This window comes from Epinephelus lanceolatus, chromosome 14 (assembly GCF_041903045.1).
Source record: "Epinephelus lanceolatus isolate andai-2023 chromosome 14, ASM4190304v1, whole genome shotgun sequence".
NCBI classification, from domain to species: Eukaryota; Metazoa; Chordata; class Actinopteri; order Perciformes; family Serranidae; genus Epinephelus; species Epinephelus lanceolatus.
In genome coordinates this window covers 3463582-3484166 of record NC_135747.1, presented here as the reverse complement: position 1 = coordinate 3484166, position 20585 = coordinate 3463582, and the positions used below count along the sequence as shown (strand labels likewise).

General features: G+C 43.1%; 1 long non-coding RNA gene across 1 annotated transcript; it reads left to right on the top strand.

Annotated features, from left to right (window-relative positions):
• Positions 1-580: 580 nt before the first annotated feature.
• LOC117250592 (uncharacterized) lies at positions 581-19640 on the top strand. Its single transcript, XR_013493253.1, has 4 exons — positions 581-1156; positions 3379-4190; positions 4291-12598; positions 17224-19640. It is a non-coding gene; the product is annotated as an uncharacterized LOC117250592 (long non-coding RNA).
• The last annotated feature ends 945 nt before the right edge of the window (positions 19641-20585 follow it).

Below are 20585 nucleotides of genomic sequence, written 5' to 3'. Positions count from 1 at the left end.
TATAGATATACAGAAAGTAGTTATATGGGTCATGTTCAAGTATTTACAGATGGTTCCAAAAATCCATCAACAGGCAGCACTGGGGCTGCTGTTGCAGTGCCTAGTAGAAGAGTGGAAGTTGGTAAAAGAATGTCAAATGATTTAAGTGTGTATACAGTTGAACTGTTTGCTATTGTGATGGCGCTAGAGTGGATAGAGCAAGCCAGACCAAACCATGCGCTTATATGTAGTGACTCAGCATCTGCTTTGTGGAGTTTAAAGCGAGGTACTTCCACAAATCGACAAGATATATTGTATGAAATTTTGAAAATGCATTCAAGAATAATAGGACAAGGTATAGTAGTTAAATTTATTTGGGTTCCAGCACATATGGGCATTGTGGGTAATGAGAAAGTTGATCTTATAGCCAAGCAAGCAGTTAAAAAAGAAAATATAGATATCATGATCAAGTTATCAAAACTGGAAGGAAAGAACATTGTACGGAAGAAAACAAGTGAAAAATGGCAGCAGCACTGGGAACAGGAGGTGAGAGGGAGACACATATGCACTACAGAAGAGAGTGGGCGCTGGGAGACGCAGGGGAGGAAACAGGAGAGAGGAGACAGTGATGACAAGACTGAGAATTGGACATAGTAATCTGAATGGGACACTTCACATTGTCGGGAAACATGTAAATGGATTATGTGACTGTTGCCAGATATCAGAAACAGTGGAACATGTGAATACCAACTGCAACAAATACAGAGAGGAACGGAAGGAAATGCTGGAGGAGATGAGGAGAGAAGGACTCACAGGATCAAGCTTAAAGGACATACTGGCGTGTGGTGAGACTGGGAAAGGCAGAAAGTGTTTGATGTGTTTTTTTAAAAAGAACTGGACTGATATGGAAGATATGAGACACTGGATAATATAGGAGTCAAATAACTCCAGAAGAGGGCGGTAATGCAACGTTAAGGATGCAAGCTGCCGTTAAACCCCAGAGAAGAAGAAGAAGAACCACACATTGGACGCGACACTCACGTTAGGGTGGTAAAACAATAAAAGTGGCTAAGACTCTGAGAAAGCTCGGAAAAAGAACCATCGGCGAAATCTCCCGGGATGACCTGGACCTGTGTGAGCGCAGTTGGAGGAACCGCTCGGGAAGAGAAACGCATTGGTGAGTGACCGTTCTCAAGTGCTAAATGCTACATCGCTAATGTTAATGCCACGAGCTAACCGTTAGCATAGGAGCTAACGTCGGAGCACTAGCTTCCGGTGCCAATAGGCGTGAGGGCAGACACACCATACATCAGTGCTGAAGCACCGATCCAACATTTTAAAGGTCTTTATGAGAAGTTAATTTGCACTTTTGTTTCACTTGTTGCACTGACTTGTAATGTGTTATGTGTATGTTTAGCACTTTATCTGTGCATTTTAAGCACATATAGCCATATTTTACCAACTGTGCACATTACATATTTTTTGCTTCTTGATGATTTGTTGTTTTATGTGCTAATTACTATGTCAATAGTACAAAATGTTTTGAAACTGGTCATTTTAAGAAATTATTTTAATAACATAATCTGATATTTTGAGTTACTTAGCCTATTATTGAACATTGTAATATTATATTGCAACAGTGATTCGGTTAAAGCGATTATTCTCTATTGATATGGAGTTCATGTGAATTTAACCTGATATACAGTACAGGCCAAAAGTTTGGACACACCTTCTCATTCAATGCGTTTTCTTTATTTTCATGACTATTTACATTGTAGATTCTCACTGAAGGCATCAAAACTATGAATGAACACATGTGGAGTTATGTACTTAACAAAAAAAGGTGAAATAACTGAAAACATGTTTTATATTCTAGTTTCTTCAAAACAGCCACCCTTTGCTGTGATTACTGCTTTGCACATTCTTGGCATTCTCTCGATGAGCTTCAAGAGGTAGTTACCTGAAATGGTTTTCCAACAGTCTTGAAGGAGTTCCCAGAGGTGTTTAGCACTTGTTGGCCCCTTTGCCTTCACTCTGCGGTCCAGCTCACCCCAAACCATCTCGACTGGGTTCAGGTCCGGTGACTGTGGAGGCCAGGTCATCTGCCGCAGCACTCCATCACTCTCCTTCTTGGTCAAATAGCCCTTACACAGCCTGGAGGTGTGTTTGGGGTCATTGTCCTGTTGAAAAATAAATGATCGTCCAACTAAACGCAAACCGGATGGGATGGCATGTCGCTGCAGGATGCTGTGGTAGCCATGCTGGTTCAGTGTGCCTTCAATTTTGAATAAATCCCCAACAGTGTCACCAGCAAAACACCCCCACACCATCACACCTCCTCCTCCATGCTTCACAGTGGGAACCAGGCATGTGGAATCCATCCGTTCACCTTTTCTGCGTCTCACAAAGACACGGCGGTTGGAACCAAAGATCTCAAATTTGGACTCATCAGACCAAAGCACAGATTTCCACTGGTCTAATGTCCATTCCTTGTGTTTCTTGGCCCAAACAAATCTCTTCTGCTTGTTGCCTCTCCTTAGCAGTGGTTTCCTAGCAGCTATTTGACCATGAAGGCCTGATTCACGCAGTCTCCTCTTAACAGTTGTTCTAGAGATGGGTCTGCTGCTAGAACTCTGTGTGGCATTCATCTGGTCTCTGATCTGAGCTGCTGTTAACTTGCGATTTCTGAGGCTGGTGACTCGGATGAACTTATCCTCAGAAGCAGAGGTGACTCTTGGTCTTCCTTTCCTGGGTCGGTCCTCATGTGTGCCAGTTTCGTTGTAGCGCTTGATGGTTTTTGCGACTCCACTTGGGGACACATTTAAAGTTTTTGCAATTTTCTGGACTGACTGACCTTCATTTCTTAAAGTAATGATGGCCACTCATTTTTCTTTAGTTAGCTGATTGGTTCTTGCCATAATATGAATTTTAACAGTTGTCCAATAGGGCTGTCGGCTGTGTATTAACCTGACTTCTGCACAACACAACTTATGGTCCCAACCCCATTGATAACGCAAGAAATTCCACTAATTAACCCTGATAAGGCACACCTGTGAAGTGGAAACCATTTCAGGTGACTACCTCTTGAAGCTCATCGAGAGAATGCCAAGAGTGTGCAAAGCAGTAATCAGAGCAAAGGGTGGCTATTTTGAAGAAACTAGAATATAAAACATGTTTTCAGTTATTTCACCTTTTTTTGTTAAGTACATAACTCCACATGTGTTCATTCATAGATTTGATGCCTTCAGTGAGAATCTACAATGTAAATAGTCATGAAAATAAAGAAAACGCATTGAATGAGAAGGTGTGTCCAAACTTTTGGCCTGTACTGTATGTACTATAATTCATTTTTGAGATCTGAAAAAATTAAAATGAATGTTCTGATCTTACTTATCGTAGGTCAGGTTTTCTGATAGACCCATTGAAAGTTGGACCTACCTGGATATTGGAGCCAGTCGAAGTTTGATGGCGAGCCAGACCCCAGAGGATACGTAGAGATACGACGCCGCGGAACCTGAATCCTTTTACACTTTTATACATACACACACACCACCCACACAACAGTGTGGTGGGAGTGATTTTCCACCTTTATGGTGTTGACTGAAAAAAGGTGAACTGAACTTTAGAAAAAACAAGCAGGTGCAAAACTTTATTTTATTTTTTTATTTTCTGTACTTACCCGGGTAAGAGTTGTGATATTCTGTGCAATTACTGTGTTTTATCAGTCCTTCCCATCCTGTAATAAATAGGGAAGCGTCATTGTTTCTTAAAGATAGTCCTGTGTTTGACTTGTTCCTGTGTCATCGTTTGACCAATCCTGGGCTCCATAGTCGATCTTAGAACTTCTGCTTCACTTGCCATTGAATCTAGACACTACCCCATTTTCCATTCCCTTTCCTTCTAAAAGGGTTACACATATGTTTTTGTTTTTATGTCTTTATTAACACAACCAACTACTGTTATTTCTATTGATAAAAAAATAATATATTTGTGAGAGACTTTTTGAATATTATGGACTTTTTTTTTTTTTTTTAGTTTTTTACAAAAAATACAATTGCCGGGGATCAGACTCAAAAGAAATCATCTTGTCCTCACAAATGTTGCCCTCTTTCAAATACTTTTCCATTTTTCTGACAGACAATCTGACAAACCTTTGCCTCAACTGTGGGGAGGAAAATGCAGATGACAGTGAAGAGGCAGAGCTGACATGGGTATTATATTTTATGTATAGAATGTGGTCCTGTGTTTGTATCTATTTTCCAAGTTTTCTTTAAATATTTCATGCAGTGTTCAAATGCTTTTGCACTACAGATATCCTGTGATGCCTGTGGACGGTGGTTCCACCATGCATGTGTTGGAAGGCCAAAGATCGAGGACAAATTTGTGTGTGCAGCATGCTGAGGCAAAGGAACTTACTTCTTAGGAAGTTCATGTATCAATAAGAAATGTTCTATTTACAGTTTATTTTTCCTTGATTTTGAATGTTTCATTTTTTAAATTATTTTAATGTTTTTGTTGATGTGTTAAATATTGCACATTTTGTCATTTAATTTTGTATTTATTGAATTGAATAATAATTCTACATTATAAAAAGTAAGTTTATTTTTTGTTTAATGTTATTAAAGTCTTTAATGCTTGTCTGAGCCTCCTTTCATATTGAACAGAGGGGGAACAGTATGTGATAGTAATATTCCAAGCTGTCAGGATGCGTTCCCCCTGTTTTAAATGGTCAAATTGAATGATATCAGCCTGAAAATCACAGGACTTATCTGTTGTGGGGAAAGAAGTCAGGAGTATGAATTTGAAAGATGTGTGAGCCTCCTTTCATTTTGAACAGAGGGGCAACTGTATCTGACAGTAATATTCCAAGCTGTCAGGATGTGCTTTACCTGCTGTAATGGAGCTGGATTTTTTTTCCTTATCCGCTGCGAGGGTCATAAGGACAGAGGGATGTCGTATGCTGTAAAGCCCTGTGAGGCAAATTGTGATTTGTGATATTGGGCTTTATAAATAAAATTGATTGATTGATTGAAGACAAATATGATAAAATAGCGATTTATATTTAGCCTATAAATGAATGAGCATACTTTCTTCCAAAAGTCCATCATAATCGAAATGAAAAGTCTCTCACAAATATAATATTTTTTATTGATAGAAATAACAGTAGTTGGTTGTGTTAATAAAGACATAAAAACAAAAACGTGCTGTTGTCCCAGTTTAAAAATATAACTAGACAGTCATGAAATTTGGATTTCACTTCTACAATACAACATCTTCAGATAAAACTCGCTCGTACCACAGTGCCTCTGTGGTATGAGCACAACAGCTCGAGCTTTTTGTGAACGCGCGCTTCCTTCGCCCTTCGGGCCATTTCGGATGGGGGCGGGACCAGGGGAAACAAATCTCGACGAGGAAACAGAGCTCGATACAACACCGGCTGCTTTACAGATCCGTGGCAACATGGAGCCGAGAAAGTTCACCCCCATGGGCTCTCTAGTATACCTAACCGTTAAGAGAGAAAAAAATAAGTCCCCTAAACGTTTCAAAGTAACTAAGCTACACTGCAACAAAACAAACAGACATTACATGTTAACTTACCATACATCGTCGGTGTAGTTTCTCCACTTTGGATGGAGATAAAAGGCCGGTGGATTGGGTGGCAGCAGTGACAGATATTTCTCCAGTAGCCATGTTTCCATCAGCCTGTTTCGATGCGCATCTAGAAGTATCGCATCGGAAAATTATGATGGAAACGCCAAATTCGAATTAAAATCCCCTGATTCGCACAAACTAAAATAAGCTCACTTTAGCGGGTTTTGGTTGATTTGAATAAATGCTGATTCGCAAAACGGGGGATGGAAACTGTTATGTTCGAATTAAGTCTGACGTAGCGCACCTCTCTCCATGGTGGTATCCACACTCCGGGTCGGGAAGGCGGTAATGCATTTACAAGCTGGTTACCAACCGCCCGAAAACGTAGAAGAAGAAGAATGCGAGATTTGTTTTGTGTCCGGTTCTGCGGAAAACTCGCACGAGTTTGTAGTTTTTACCAAAGTCCGTACATTTAATGGAAACACACAGGATTTGTATTTCTTTTAATGCGCATTTCCCAATGATTCGAATCACTTTTGGATGGAAACATAGCTAGTGAAGCGACAGGACACAGTGGGTTCCCTGGCTGCTCGAACATAAATCCCTGCAGACTCTTTGTTTCATTCGCCGGCATCCTGGTGGTTTTTGGTGCATTCATTAAATGACAGCGTTGCATATTTCTGACCGTTTTGGTCCTGTCGGATGATAAATGAGTCAGGCTTCATTTGGCGGTTGCCCTCCTTAGCTCTGTGTCCCATATGCAACTGCACATCAAACCAAACTTTGTTGACAAGACCCCCAGGTATGTTTGGATTCAGTGCCCGAGAGAGCTTGATTTTCTGAAAGTCGGCCTGTGTTAACACTTGGTGGTGGGATGTTTTGTCGTGACCTTCTCGGTGAAGTTTCTTCACTGCTCCAATGAAGACGTTGTTCCTGGTGGTGAACTCGGGCTGCGGTCGGAAAGTCCCTCCTATTGTCTATTCCTAATCACTATTCCTTGACCTCGGTGGGAAACGTCACGAGGTCAAGGAAAGATGAGTAGGAGAATTCATAAGGACTTAGGAAAAGAGAACCGCGGAGCTGAGAAAATCCGACCGCGCTTACGCTGGGCTACGTCATCATGCGACGGCGGATATTATTGACGTGGGTCTGCTGTGGTTAAACTACAGTGTTCTGAAGATGGACTACAAAATGCACACGATGAGAACATATGGGGCGTACGTTCTTATCGTGTTGTTTCATGCAGGATATATAAACGTGGACAACACGGTGAAAGATATTGTTTAATTACTAAGGTTGGAATTGAATTAAAAAAATGAATATAGGCTACCAGCCATAAACTGAAACGAAATTGTCGCATTGAGAATGTTTGCTCACACTCACCCATCTGAATCCCAAGCAGTAAAATAAATTAATGATATTACTAAAGGCTGGCAATACAACAACGCTCAAATGAATAAATGACTGATGCAAACTGAGCATATGTTACGGTGCGTGTCCCCTCCGTCCACAGCTGTGTTCAGCTTGTTTGTTTTATAACAGGATAAACAAATATTAAATGCATTATTTTGTTTTTCCGTGTGAATAAAAAAAATAATGGAAATCCACGTACTTTTTCCATTTTCTTCTTCAAATGGGCAATTGGAGGCGACATAAGACCACAACCAGTAATTAACTTGTGTTTGGCCTTTATTGTTAAATCAATATTATGTGCCCCTACTGCATAGATAGACAGATAAATAATAAATAATAATAATATTAATAATAAAAGGGACGCTGCTGTGCCTCGTGCGTAAATGCGCACAGCGTCTCTCTTTATGGGGCAACGCGCTTATTGTTTTTGCTGCGGGGTAGGGGGTGGGGTGGGGTGCTCGCTGCAGGTATTTAATAACCTCAGGCAGATATCTTTTAACGTTACAGTCTTTTGTATTTTTTGTTATGATCCTTCCACCGTAGCTCTGCAGGGAAACACTGTACAGGGGAATAAAAAGTGGGAAGCAGTAACTTCATTGATTATTTAAATCTCCAGATACGCCGAGTATATGCGCATTTACGCACGAGGCACAGCAACGTTACTTAATTGATTATCTATCTATTTTTTTTAGATTCAATTTTATTTATATAGGGCCAAATCACAACAAAAGTCATCTCAGGGCACTTTACACATAGTGCAGGTCTAGATAATACTCTTGAATCTATCTATCTATCTATCTATCTATCTAGGCCATAAGCATAGCCGATGCCAATGTTTTGAGATGCAGTAGGGCAGGTAATATAGATATAACAATAAAGACGAAAAACAAGTAGGTTTCTGGTTTTGGTTTAATTTCTATAGGCTATCAATTAGCCATTTGAAGACGAAAATGGGAAAAGCACGTGGATTTCCTTTTTTCCTCATTCACACGAAAATCGGAAAATTAAAATGATGCATTGTATATTTGTTTATCCTGTTACAAAACAAGCTAAACAAAGCTGTGGACGGAGGGTACACCAATAGTAGCGAAACGTTCATAGTTCGCATCTAAGTTTAACATAATGTTGAAAGTTGAAAAAATGAACAAGTTATGGCATGAGATGTATAATGCTTCATAAACAGCAGTAACTTAGATGGTGATCTCCTTCCTTTCTCGGTCATGTTGATCTTTTTCTTTACTAATCATTTGAGTTTGTGAATGGTGCGTAAATATTGCCGCTGCAGTGACTTGTGGGATGGAATTATCTCCTTTCCTATCGCTTAGGAAGGTCCGATGTATCCTATGCTAAAGGAGATCTGAAAGGAAGCATTGAACCTCCTTTCCTTAGTGTTTAGAGAATTCGAACAGCTCTTATCATGACGGCCGCTAAAATACTTCCAGGTCATTTCACTCAGCTAGGAACCTTCCTAAGCAAAAAAGACTTTCCGAACGCAGCCTCGGTATCGTTCATCAGATACCAGGATCGACTGATGGGCGGATCATTAATGTGACGGTTAAGCCCCGCTCGAAGGCCAACATAACTGCTGAAACCGTAAGCTTCACCTTTCCCGTTTTTCACAGTGGCATAAAACTGGCGGAGAACCTGGTTTAGCTCAATCTTGGTGACCGTTTTAAAATCAATAGCCACCTCCTTCTCGGCACACCAGGTCTGAAAACAGCGAACTGACCACAGAGTCTGTTTAACGGTCCCAGCTCCACTTCTTGCCTTTTCCAGCTCTTCAATCTCTCTTTCATTAATTTCAGCGTGTCTCCTTTCTTTTTTCTCTTCCCTCTCGATCCCGTCCATCTCCTCCAGCCACTCATCCATGCTTAATCCACCCAGTAAATCAAAATTCACAACAAAGTCCGACACTGTGATAGGTAACAAAACAGGTAACAGCTGCAAATGGTTTAACAATTAAGTAGGCGGAGTAATACGGTGATGCGGTCACAGGTGTATGGTTATAGTGGTTTTACAACGGCTTCCAGCCAATCACAATCAAGGCTTGGATCAACCCATTTTATAATCAGTGTTGTTACACTGATTTGGAATGTTAAACTGCTTCATCCAGTGTTTGTAGTGGTTTTAATGGGCCCGGTTTTTCAAAAGTAATCCGCTCGGATTTTGGATAACGGATTGGATCAAATCTTGAAAATGGGTTTTTCAAAAGAAAAAACGGATTACGTAATCGGATTAGGTCACGTAATCCAATCTTGGTTTTGATCCGGGTCAAACCTTTAGTTTGGGTTTTTCAGAACTTTTTAGTAGGATTGGGATCACTTTGATCCAAAAAATCTGGATTAAACTGATCCCATCAGAAGGGTGGATTCAGCGTGGATTTCAGGCCCAACATGTAATGAAACTTTAAAATTGTATCAAATAATACTATATTTGGATCATGCAGTATAGCCTACAAGATATCCTATTTATTCATAAGGTTTTAATTTGATTTGTTCATCCGTCAGGCTACAGTGATTAGGTAGGCTATAACGTATTCAGCCTTTCAGTATAGGCCTACAGCAAAGTAGAAAGAGTTTGGCCTCATAAAATAATCCCCCAAACAGCTGTCAATATTGACCACAAATAATATATTTAATTCTGTCACTAATTAATGTATATTCATCACAATCAAAAATATTTTTGTTTCGTTTTTAGATTATTTTTTAGTGATGCATGCAATGATAAAACAGAATAACAAAGCAATGGCAATGGCATCACTGGTTTTTGAAATCCAAAACAAATCCAAATCAGAAATAGTGTCTAACTATTGCGTCCCTTGTTGCTCGTTCTGGCAGAATGCAGGAGGTTGGTCATGGTCTCCAAGGGGCTCAGGTGCATCATTGTCAGCATAGAGAGGGACATTGCGCTCGGTAGCGATGTTGTGCAGGACAATACAGGCAAGGGTTATGTTGCATGCTTTCTGTGGTTCCGCTCTCAGGTAGTTAAGGCATGCAAAGCACCTCTTAAGAACTCCATTTAAACGCCCAATTGCACATCTTGCTCTGCAATGAGCGGTGTTGAAGCGTGCCTGCGCCGGTGTATTTGCTGTCAGAAAAGGGGTCATCAGCCATGGTAGGAGTGGGTAGGCACTGTCTCCTAATATTATGCCATCCGGTCAGTTGGTTTGGAGGTCTCTATATAGAGCGCTCTCCCTCAGGATGCGTGCATCATGGACAGACCCAGGCCACTTGACAACGCAGTTGGTGATGATGAGGTCAGCATCACACACAAGTTGGACATTGATGCTGTGCCTCCCCTTTCTGTTTATGAACTCCCATTCATTCTCACGAGGTGCTTGTATATGCACATGCGTGCAGTCGATTGCTCCAATAGTATTGGGCATATTCCCCAAAAGAAAAAAGCTGCGCTTGGCCTGGGCAATCTGGTTGTCCTTTGGAAAAGAAACAAATTCACTGACCAGGCTGGCCAGTGCGATTGACACATCTTTCACCACATCACAGACAGCTGATTTCGCCACTCCCATATAGTCACCAACAACTTGGTAGAAAGTCCCACATGCATAAAATCGGAGAGCGATGAGGACCTGGTCTTCCACAGACAGACCGTGACTCCTTTGGGTTCTGTGTTGTAGTTTTGGCCGGAGAAGGTTCATAAGGTACTCGATATCAGCCTTCCCAAAGCGAAACCGGGCATACAGCTCCTCAGTGGTGTATTGCTCCAGTGGTTTGGTACGCTCAACATACACCCTTTGATGGTATCCTCTCCTGGCAAAGTGGTGGTGGCGGTGGACAACACCTGCCATTTCACTGTCTCTCTGTGACCCTCTCTGTGAATCCTCTGAGAAAGGCTGATTTACATGGCTGTGTAATTGGTCTTTTCAAACACACCCGTTGTGGACTGATTAGTTCTGGCTTGTGTTCAATTGAGGCAATCGGACCCAAGGCCTATAAATGATGAACAGTGTTCACTATAGTAAAGCAATGGAACCATGGACTCAAGAAGCTGTAATTTCACTGCTGCCGAAACCAACGCACTGCTAGAGGGTGTTAGGTGCCATTATGACACAATAGTGGGAAGTTTTAATTCTGCTAAGGGTGGAGATACCAACAAAAAGAAAAATGATATTTGGATTTTAATCACCAAAAATGTGAATGCCAGAGGGTCTGGCCAGAGGAGGACCACAGACCAAATAAAATTTTGATGGAAGAATCTTAAGGCCAGGGCAACAAAGGACCATGCTGAAGCCAAAAACCCACAAACAGGCAACAAGCCCTTTAAGAGGGGAGATTACACAGATGTGGTCCTCGACATCATTCGAGGTGAGAAGTCGCAAGCTCTGCATGGTATTCAAGGTGTTGGGGATGGCGAGCCTGGGATTGAGGAGGAGAGTCAGCCAGTTCCTCCTGAGGCTGATCCAGAGAGCACATTTATTTTGAATCTCAGCTCTGTTACTGAGGAAGAAGCTGGATCCTCACTGGTAGAGCCAGCAGTAGTTGCCACAGGATCTCAGAGGAAAGGCTTGAAGCGTCCTTCATCTCACAAAGATAATGATTACAAGGTACTTCTGCAAAAAGAGACTGAAAGGGCAGAAGTACAGATTCGTCTGGCAGAGGAACAACTGACTCTCACCAAACTACAGCAAACCAAGGCCAGACCTGAGATCCGCCTCCTAAAGGCCAAGCTCAGACAAGCTGGTCTCTCCACATCAGATGAAGAACTCTGAAATTACAGTATTGTTGAGTATTTGACATTAAGCCTTTTTACTGAATTCAATACATCTACAGTACAGGCCAAAAGTTTGGACACACCTTCTCATTCAATGCGTTTTCTTTATTTTCATGACTATTGTTGGGAATAGAATGATTTTATGTGTTTTACTATAAGTTGTGTTTCACTATATAAGTTTTAGATGTGTGAACAATGAGAATACTGAGATGATTTCAGCTGATCTGAATGTGTTTGCTTTGCAGAAGTGGAGAAGTACAGGAGAGGAAGAGACATGAAGTCTGAGGAGCACATACCGCAATGCTTAGATAATTAGTTTCATATATGGTAAAAAGAATAGAAAGTGATATACAGATAGTAAGGTACAGCACGTGTAGGGAGTTGTGTTGTTCTCTTGTCTTTCAAAACAGGAACCACGCCCCCACCGCCAGCGGGAAGGAGTCAGATTAACACGAGGCAGGGGTGTGGTGTGGTGAAGGAGGAAGTGGAACTGCAAATGAGAAGAGGACAACGCCTTGCGTGCACAATGACACTCTGTTACGCTCAAATATACTGGGTCAGGGAAAGCACAGGAGGTCAGACTTCGTGAACTGACACACCTTTGTTGTTCGTCAGGGACGTGAAGTTGAGACCCAGAGCTCTGTAATTTTATTCCTTTACTGCTTAATAAACTACATTAACTGAGACCGAATATCTTCTCCTATTGCTTCATTAAAGAACACGCAGGACTGAGCTCACACATAGCACATTGGAGAGTAGGATGAGACTCTTAGTCCAACAATTTGGTGACCCCGACGTGATGAAGACGGAGAAGTGACGGAATAAAGACAACTATTCAGCGGAGGACGACAGTATCGTGACAACACTTGGCCGGCCTGAGAAAAAGGTAAGCAGACGCCTGTTTTATCAAAGTTCTGCAATTGGAAATGCTAAAAGATTGTGTTGTCATTTTACTACAGTCTCCTAGTCTAAAACGTAAAGGAATAAAATTAAAACAAAACACAAAAGTGAAATGCCCCGGGGCAGGGTGAAAGGCCCTGGAGCAAATCATAAATTTGACTCCTAAATACGAAACATAGTCAACACCTCGACAGGACAGGGTGAAAGGCCCTGGAGCAAATCATAAATTTGACTCCTAAATATGAAACATAGTCGGGTGTAAGGCCCTGGAGCAAATCATAAATTTGACTTCTAAATATGAAACATAGTCGGGTGAAAAGCCCTGAGACTAGGTTTTCCATCTAGTCTCTAAAAAAGAAAAAGACGAGTGTCCTGAGGTTGATAAGCTCGGGGGGGAACCCATAAGGTTGCTCCTTGGACAGCTGAGAATATAGTCTGAAGACACGGGTTGTCTGAGGTTGAAAGACCTTTGTGTAGATTGTTACAACACAAAAAAGAGGTTACAGAGTTCTGCGGGCAGGGGAGCGTTTTCCATGTGATCCCTAACACTGAATACTATCGCTCATGTTGAGACATCTATTCAGTGGTCCGCAGAACCACCCTGATATTGGGAGTGTAAATAAATAAGTCTTTTAAGGGGTTATTGTTTTGTGGGTGGCTTACCGACAACCAGCTATTTTTACGGGGCGGAAGAGTTGTGTAGAGTCTATTAGAGGTGACTCGAATTCCAACTCTTTTCGTGCCTGTGAGGTGGTCGCGTTCTGTGGGGAAGAAAAAGAGGAAGTTGTGTAATTTCTCCTTAGGATAGAAGCCATTTGCTGCCGAGCCATAGGCACCCCACACCCTCCCAGGAGAGCGGTGTAGAAGCTTGGGTGTGTCGGCCTGCATTTGGTGGAACTTAAGCAGTGAAATCACAACGGTAGAAAGGGGAAAATAAGTCCGCGCGGACTGCGCTGCAGAGCGGTCACGTGGCGCTGAGTATTGTGTGTATTGTTGTAATTGTGTGAAGCTTTGTAACATCGTGACGAGTAGTACCCTCTGAGTAAAATAAGTAAGGACAGAGGAGGGACAGAGAGACATCATGGACGGTGAATTTGACAGGGACTATCGTAAGCAGGGTGGGTGTCCTCCCATCCTAGTAAAAACACAGTGCGGGGAGATTAGGAAACAGTTATTGTCAGGAGTAATAGATAAGCAGAGACAGGCTGTAGGAAAGGAGTTTGATGATTTATGGAAGGCATTACAGGCCCAAAATGAGCTTCCTGGCGATGAGCAGGCAGTAAATGTTACAAAGAAATTGCTGGCTGCAGAGGTAAAGGCGAGAGATGATTTGGAAGAACATACAAAAAAGAAGAATAAACCAAAACTCATAAAAAGACAATGGAAAAAACCAGGAGGAGAAGGAACGTAAACGCGCCTTGCTCCATCAGATGGCAGTTACTGCCATGGCTTATTGGAAACACACTGATAAGACTCACACAAAAACAAAACAGAGACAAACAAACTCCGCCAACTCCTGTGCCAGTTCCTGCGCTGGCACCACCAGAGCCCACCCATAATAGATTGTATCCCGAGCTACCTCAGACACCCCCAGCCCCATCTCCACCACCATACTTGGGGAGCAACAAGCAAATGCCTTTGCTGGTGATTAAGGAGGGAGTGATCAATGCAGATGTGGTGGATGAGGAGGAGTATGAGAAAGCTAAACAGGAAGTAACTAGGGAAATAAGACAGGGGTTAGCACATGTAGAGAGACTGACACAGGAAGTAGCAAACATTTTGTCTAATGCACAGAGTGTGCATCAGGACCCCCTGAGGTCTTTCAATGGGGGCAAGGAACAGGAAGAGGAGGTGTGCAGCATAGATAGCAGAGGCAGCGGCAGGAGCATAAAACAGGGCCCTCTCTCCACCAGTACACCTAAAGTGGAGGCTGGAGGGGAAGAGTCAAGAGCACTAGCAGAAACAGTGTTCCAAATAAGGGGGAATAGAGAAGATTCAGGGAAGAATAGCAGCAGAAGGGAGAGTGAGAATAAGACACAAGAACCAGGTCAGTATGATGCAGAAGAGGAAGCAGACAACGAGGGAGATCAGATATGGTCAGACACAGACTCAGGGGAAGAATACGAGGAGAGAGCAGTGAAGCTTACAGGATTAATAAAGTCATATACAATGCCATCAGAGAAAGGCAGAGAAGGACAGTACAGAGTCAGCACAGGTTCAGCTGTTGAAACTCCAATTGGAAGATACATGTCGTAAAACCAACGATGCAAAAAAGCAGAGAAAAAATCAACCAATCAGATGGTTCAGCAGCCTCCGCCCTCCCCCATACACGCTCCAGATCTATTTCCAACCCCAGAGTGGGTTGATCCTCGCCCTCCCCATTGGAGTGGCTCGAGAGGAGGTACAGGAGGATTCAGAGGCAGGGGTGGGGGTCGTGGCGGCCCAAGAGGGGGTCAGGGCGGTAGAGGGTGTTTTATTTGTGGAGCCACCTTGAATCTCCCTGTGTCTAAACACCAAATATCATCCTCAGCAGTTGAACTAACTGGGTTCTCGGTACAACCACAAAATCTGCCGCTCACCAAACCACTCACTACCACCATACTCCAGGCTGAACAGACATTTTCACACAGATATGTTTCTTCTTTGTCATGCCCTGTGAATCTACTGGGGAGAGATGTGCTGCTGAAGTGTGGAGCTTCCATACTCTGCACCCAGATGGGCTGATAGTGACCTTCCCAAATGGCTACACTGTGAACTGCTCGTTAACAACTGTGCATTCCTCCTCGCAAATGTTGTTATCAGCGGATACCTCCCCCACGGCTGAAGGACATTGGGCTGATATCTACTGGGGCCTTCTCAAGCCAGAAACCATGGAGACGCCTGGCATTAGCACTCTCTATCAGTCTTGGCGTCCCTGGGTTCAGTCATTAAATCCCTACACGCCTCCTCCCGACCCCCTCCATGTAACTCTTTATTATGACAGGAATGGCGACGAGCTGTATCAACAGGCATTTTATAATGAGATAAAAGGGAAAATGTAGGAGATAACATCCACCTGCATACTGGTGGGAAATGAGGGAGTGGCTGCAGCTGTTGAACTGACCTCAGAGCAATTGCAGTGGTATGAGGCGGCGGAGGAAGCCTCCCCTCACATATCCTTGGCAGTACATGCAAAACATCAAGCCAAAGACTTAGGCCCTATGTGTAAAAAACACTGTTCACAGATGGATGTTGTTTTAGACATCCAACGGAGGGACTCAAAGCAGCATATGCAGTGGTAAGACAGACAGAGACAGGGTTTGAGGAAGTGATTACAGAAAGTGTGACAGGAAAAGACTCATCTCAATTGGCTGAACTCCAAGCAATGATTGCAGCATTAGAATGGTCAGAAGGGAAAAGAGTGAACATCTACACAGACTCTGCCTATGTCGTAGGAGCGATCCATGTGGAAATGACACAGTGGATCAGATCTGGCTTTTTAACAGCAGCAAAGACCCCCATTAAGCATGAGAAGGACATGAGGAGACTACGGGAGGCTCTGATGAAGCCGGCACAGGTGGCAGTGATTAAGTGCAAGGGTCATGACAAAACAGGGACAGTTGTCTCCAGAGGGAATGATGCAGCAGATGTGGCAGCCAAAAGAAAGGCAGGATACAGTCAGCAGTATGTAATGCTACAAACAGAGAGAACAGTGCATGACCTCCTGCCGCCCTGTGATGTAAATATGTTAATAGCAGAACAGCAGAAAGCCTCTCCAGAGGAGCTTACAGTCTGGAGAGAAAGAGGAGCAGTAAAGACAGAGGGTATGTGGGGGTCTCCAGATGGGAGACCTGCACTGCCCCCAGGGCTGAGGAGATCAGTCCTTCAAGAAGCTCATGGTGTGACTCACTGTGGGAAAACACAAATGGCGCGATATCTCACTCATTTGTGGCACCCGTTTTTGCCAGCAATGATTGAGAATCACGTCCAAGAATGTAAGATATGTACAGAATACAATGTTAGACCCACGGTGAAACCACATCAGGGGGAGATTTCCCCTCCCTAAACTCCCAGGTCAAGAGGTCATTATTGACTATACAGACATGCTAGAGAGAGTGGGAGGATACAGGTGTCTTCTGGTGGCAGTGGATGCATACACTGGTTGGCCAGAAGCCATACCTGCCAAATCAGAGGATGCAAAGACAGTAATCAAATTTCTGATAAATCAGTATATCCCCAGGCACGGGTTCCCCAAACGAATCAGATCTGATAACGGGACTCACTTTAAAAACAAAGACCTACAGCAGGTAGAGAAGGCATTGCGGCCAAAACATACATTTGGCACAGTCTATCATCCTCAGTCACAGGGCAGAGTGGAAAGAATGAATCAGTCTATTAAGGGAAAAATAGGCAAGATTTGTGCCCAGACTAAAATGACTTCGGTGGATGCGCTACCCCTAGCTCTATTATCCATCAGGAGCTCTGTTAACTCACTGACAGGTTTTACTCCATATGAGCTGAAAACAGGGCAACAGTTCCCGGGACCGGGAGCTGGGATTCAAACTACAGAAGAGGAAGAAAGTCCTCTAAAATATAAACCGTATTATGACCAACTAACAGCATTGGTGTCAGCTTTCTCCAAACAGGTGACAGCAGCTCGGGAGGGAGCAGAAGGAAAGGGGCACCCAACATCAGAGTGGGTCCTGCTCAAGGTGATTAAAAGAAAGTGGTCGGAGCATAGGTGGACTGGCCCCTACAAAGTCGTGGAACGGACGTCCCACGCCGTCAAACTCTAGGGAAAAGGTGACACATGGTATCACTGGAGTCAGTGTGCAGTGGCAGAGACACCTGCCCGAACACTGGAAGACATAAGAGACAATAAAAAAAAAAAAAAAACTCACTCACACCTACATTTACTCTTAGTTCAGCATAAGTGTGGTAAAGATATCCTGTGATCAATGTGAAGGTTAGAAGCTCCTCTGAAGCAACACTTTGCCCAGAGTACGATTGAATATAGCAGGCCAGGATATACTGAAAGTTTGCTTGCCCCATTTTTATATTTACACTCCATATTTACCTTTACTTTTTACATTTACATTCATTTATGCATTATAGAGGAAATGATGAGATTGTTGGGAGTAGAGCAACGCCACCATAAGTGGTGTTGGCTGGGAGGCTTTGTATTGACCTGTGTTATTGTTTTACCTTTTTTTATATTTTGAGTCTTCCCCCAGAGACAAAGCCACAGAGCAACCACGAAACCGAACCAAAAGAAGCGCGGGAACAGGCAGACCTTCTGACAGCTGCATAGATAAGTATGGTGGCATCACATTGAACTATACGAGGGGAACAGCCATGGGATTTAAATTTGACCTGTGTTCTGTGATAAACTGTGGAGATAAAACCCTCCATTTATCCCTGCCATCTACCTGGACCGGCACGTGCGCACTGGTCCTACTGGCAGTGCCTCTGGTCCTCTTAGGGCTGAGGGACTCCCAGACCAGTTCTAGCAGAAAGAAAAGAGACACGTTTGACATTGGCTTTGACTCCACCACGTATATAGACGCCATAGGCGTTCCTCGTGGGGTTCCAGATCAATATAAACTGCGGGTTTTGAAAACATACCCATACTAGCTGCACTGTTTCCCATCACCCCTAACAAGAATGTTGACAGAATTAATTATGTTCATTACAATGTTCTCAGATTGGCTAACAGCACCAGAGATGCAGTTGGGGGACTCTCGGAGCAGTTGGCGGCCACCTCCCTAATGACAATCCAGAACCAAATTGCCTTAGATATGCTTTTGGCGGAGAAAGGGGGTGTCTGCTCTATGTTCCAGGGTCTCTGCTGCACTGTCATCCCAAATAACACAGCTCCAGATGGGTCAGTCACTAAAGCACTGGAAGGGCTACGTACACTGTCCGAAGAGATGCATGAGCATTCAGGTATTGATAACCCCATAGGCGGAGTGTTTAAACAATGGTTTGGTAAGTGGAAGAATCTAGTGGTATCGGTATTTTTGTCTCTGGTGGGAATGCTCGGGGTGTTAGCATTGTGTGGCTGTTGTTGCATCCCATGCATCAGGTCTCTCTGTGAAAGGATCATAGTGTCAGCAGTGGAGAGAAAACATCCACAACCCCCACCGTATCAGATGACTCAAATGGAGACGGCCACCCTATTGGGGGGAACCGCCGACAGATTCAGATTCAGATTCAGATTCAGAAGAAGACAAAGTATGAGTGGTCTCATGTGTATGAGACCAAAAGGGGGAGTTATAACTTTTTGTTTCAAAAGAAACAAAAAGTGCAGTAATCACAAGACCTAAAAAGGGGGACCTGGATACATTGGGACTGAAAAAAAAAGTGGCCTCAGTCCTATGAGGCCAAAAGGGGGACTGTTGGGAATAGAATGATTTTATGTGTTTTACTATAAGTTGTGTTTCACTATATAAGTTTTAGATGTGTGAACAATGAGAATACTGAGATGATTTCAGCTGATCTGAATGTGTTTGCTTTGCAGAAGTGGAGAAGTACAGGAGAGGAAGAGACATGAAGTCTGAGGAGCACATACCGCAATGCTTAGATAATTAGTTTCATATATGGTAAAAAGAATAGAAAGTGATATACAGATAGTAAGGTACAGCACGTGTAGGGAGTTGTGTTGTTCTCTTGTCTTTCAAAACAGGAACCACGCCCCCACCGCCAGCGGGAAGGAGTCAGATTAACAGGAGGCAGGGGCGTGGTGTGGTGAAGGAGGAAGTGGAACTGCCAATGAGAAGAGGACAACGCCTTGCATGCACAATGACACTCTGTTACACTCAAATATACTGGGTCAGGGAAAGGACAGGAGGTCAGACTTCGTGAACTGACACACCTTTGTTGTTCGTCAGGGACGTGAAGTTGAGACCCAGAGCTCTGTAATTTTATTCCTTTACTGCTTAATAAACTACATTAACTGAGACCGAATATCTTCTCCTATTGCTTCATTAAAGAACACGCAGGACTGAGCTCACACATAGCACATTGGAGAGTAGGATGAGACTCTTAGTCCAACACTATTTACATTGTAGATCGAGAGAATGCCAAGAGTGTGCAAAGCAGTAATCAGAGCAAAGGGTGGCTATTTTGAAGAAACTAGAATATAAAACATGTTTTCAGTTATTTCACCTTTTTTTGTTAAGTACATACCTCCACATGTGTTCATTCATAGTTTTGATGCCTTCAGTGAGAATCTACAATGTAAATAGTCATGAAAATAAAGAAAACGCATTGAATGAGAAGGTGTGTCCAAACTTTTGGCCTGTACTGTATATTTGAAACTTGTTCTAAATATCCTCAATGTACAGTGTTTGTGAGTAATGTTTTTATTTATTTGTTGTAGGTGTGATTGTAAATTTAAGGTCTCCATCTTGTGTATTGTGTCTGGACCTCTTGCTCTCACAATGACATGTAAAATCCTGCAGGATGCCCCAAGTGTGAAACAACACCCTGGGGGGGGGATGCTGGTCCCTACAGCAGACCAAAAGGTAACAAAGAGCAACTTATTCAAAGACCTTTGTGAAGACCCCTGAAGGATGTTCCCAGGCCACTGAGGGGCGGTCTTCAGGTATAAATGTTTAGCTCTCCCCCTGCTCAGGGTCTTTCTTCATTCTGACCGCTTGTGTGATGACTGACCTTTTCTTTGCAAAGAAAATAAAAACCTTGTCGGCCGGCAGAAGTCTCTATTTCATTATTCACCAGCAGCAGAGAATTTCCACAACAATTTGGTGTCAGAAGTGGGATCCCTCGAGCGATCGTCTGGGACGGGACGCGGACAGTGACAGGCCATCCTGGAAAGAAAAAGATTTCCAGCCTCCAACCTCAAATCCTCTTCTGAGAAGGGAGGACTGATCGCAAACACCCCAGATCGTCGCCGCTGGGATTTCCACGAACTCAATTTAGCGAAAATTCATCTGGTGAGCACTGAAACATTGACTTTTAAATTCTTTCTTTCC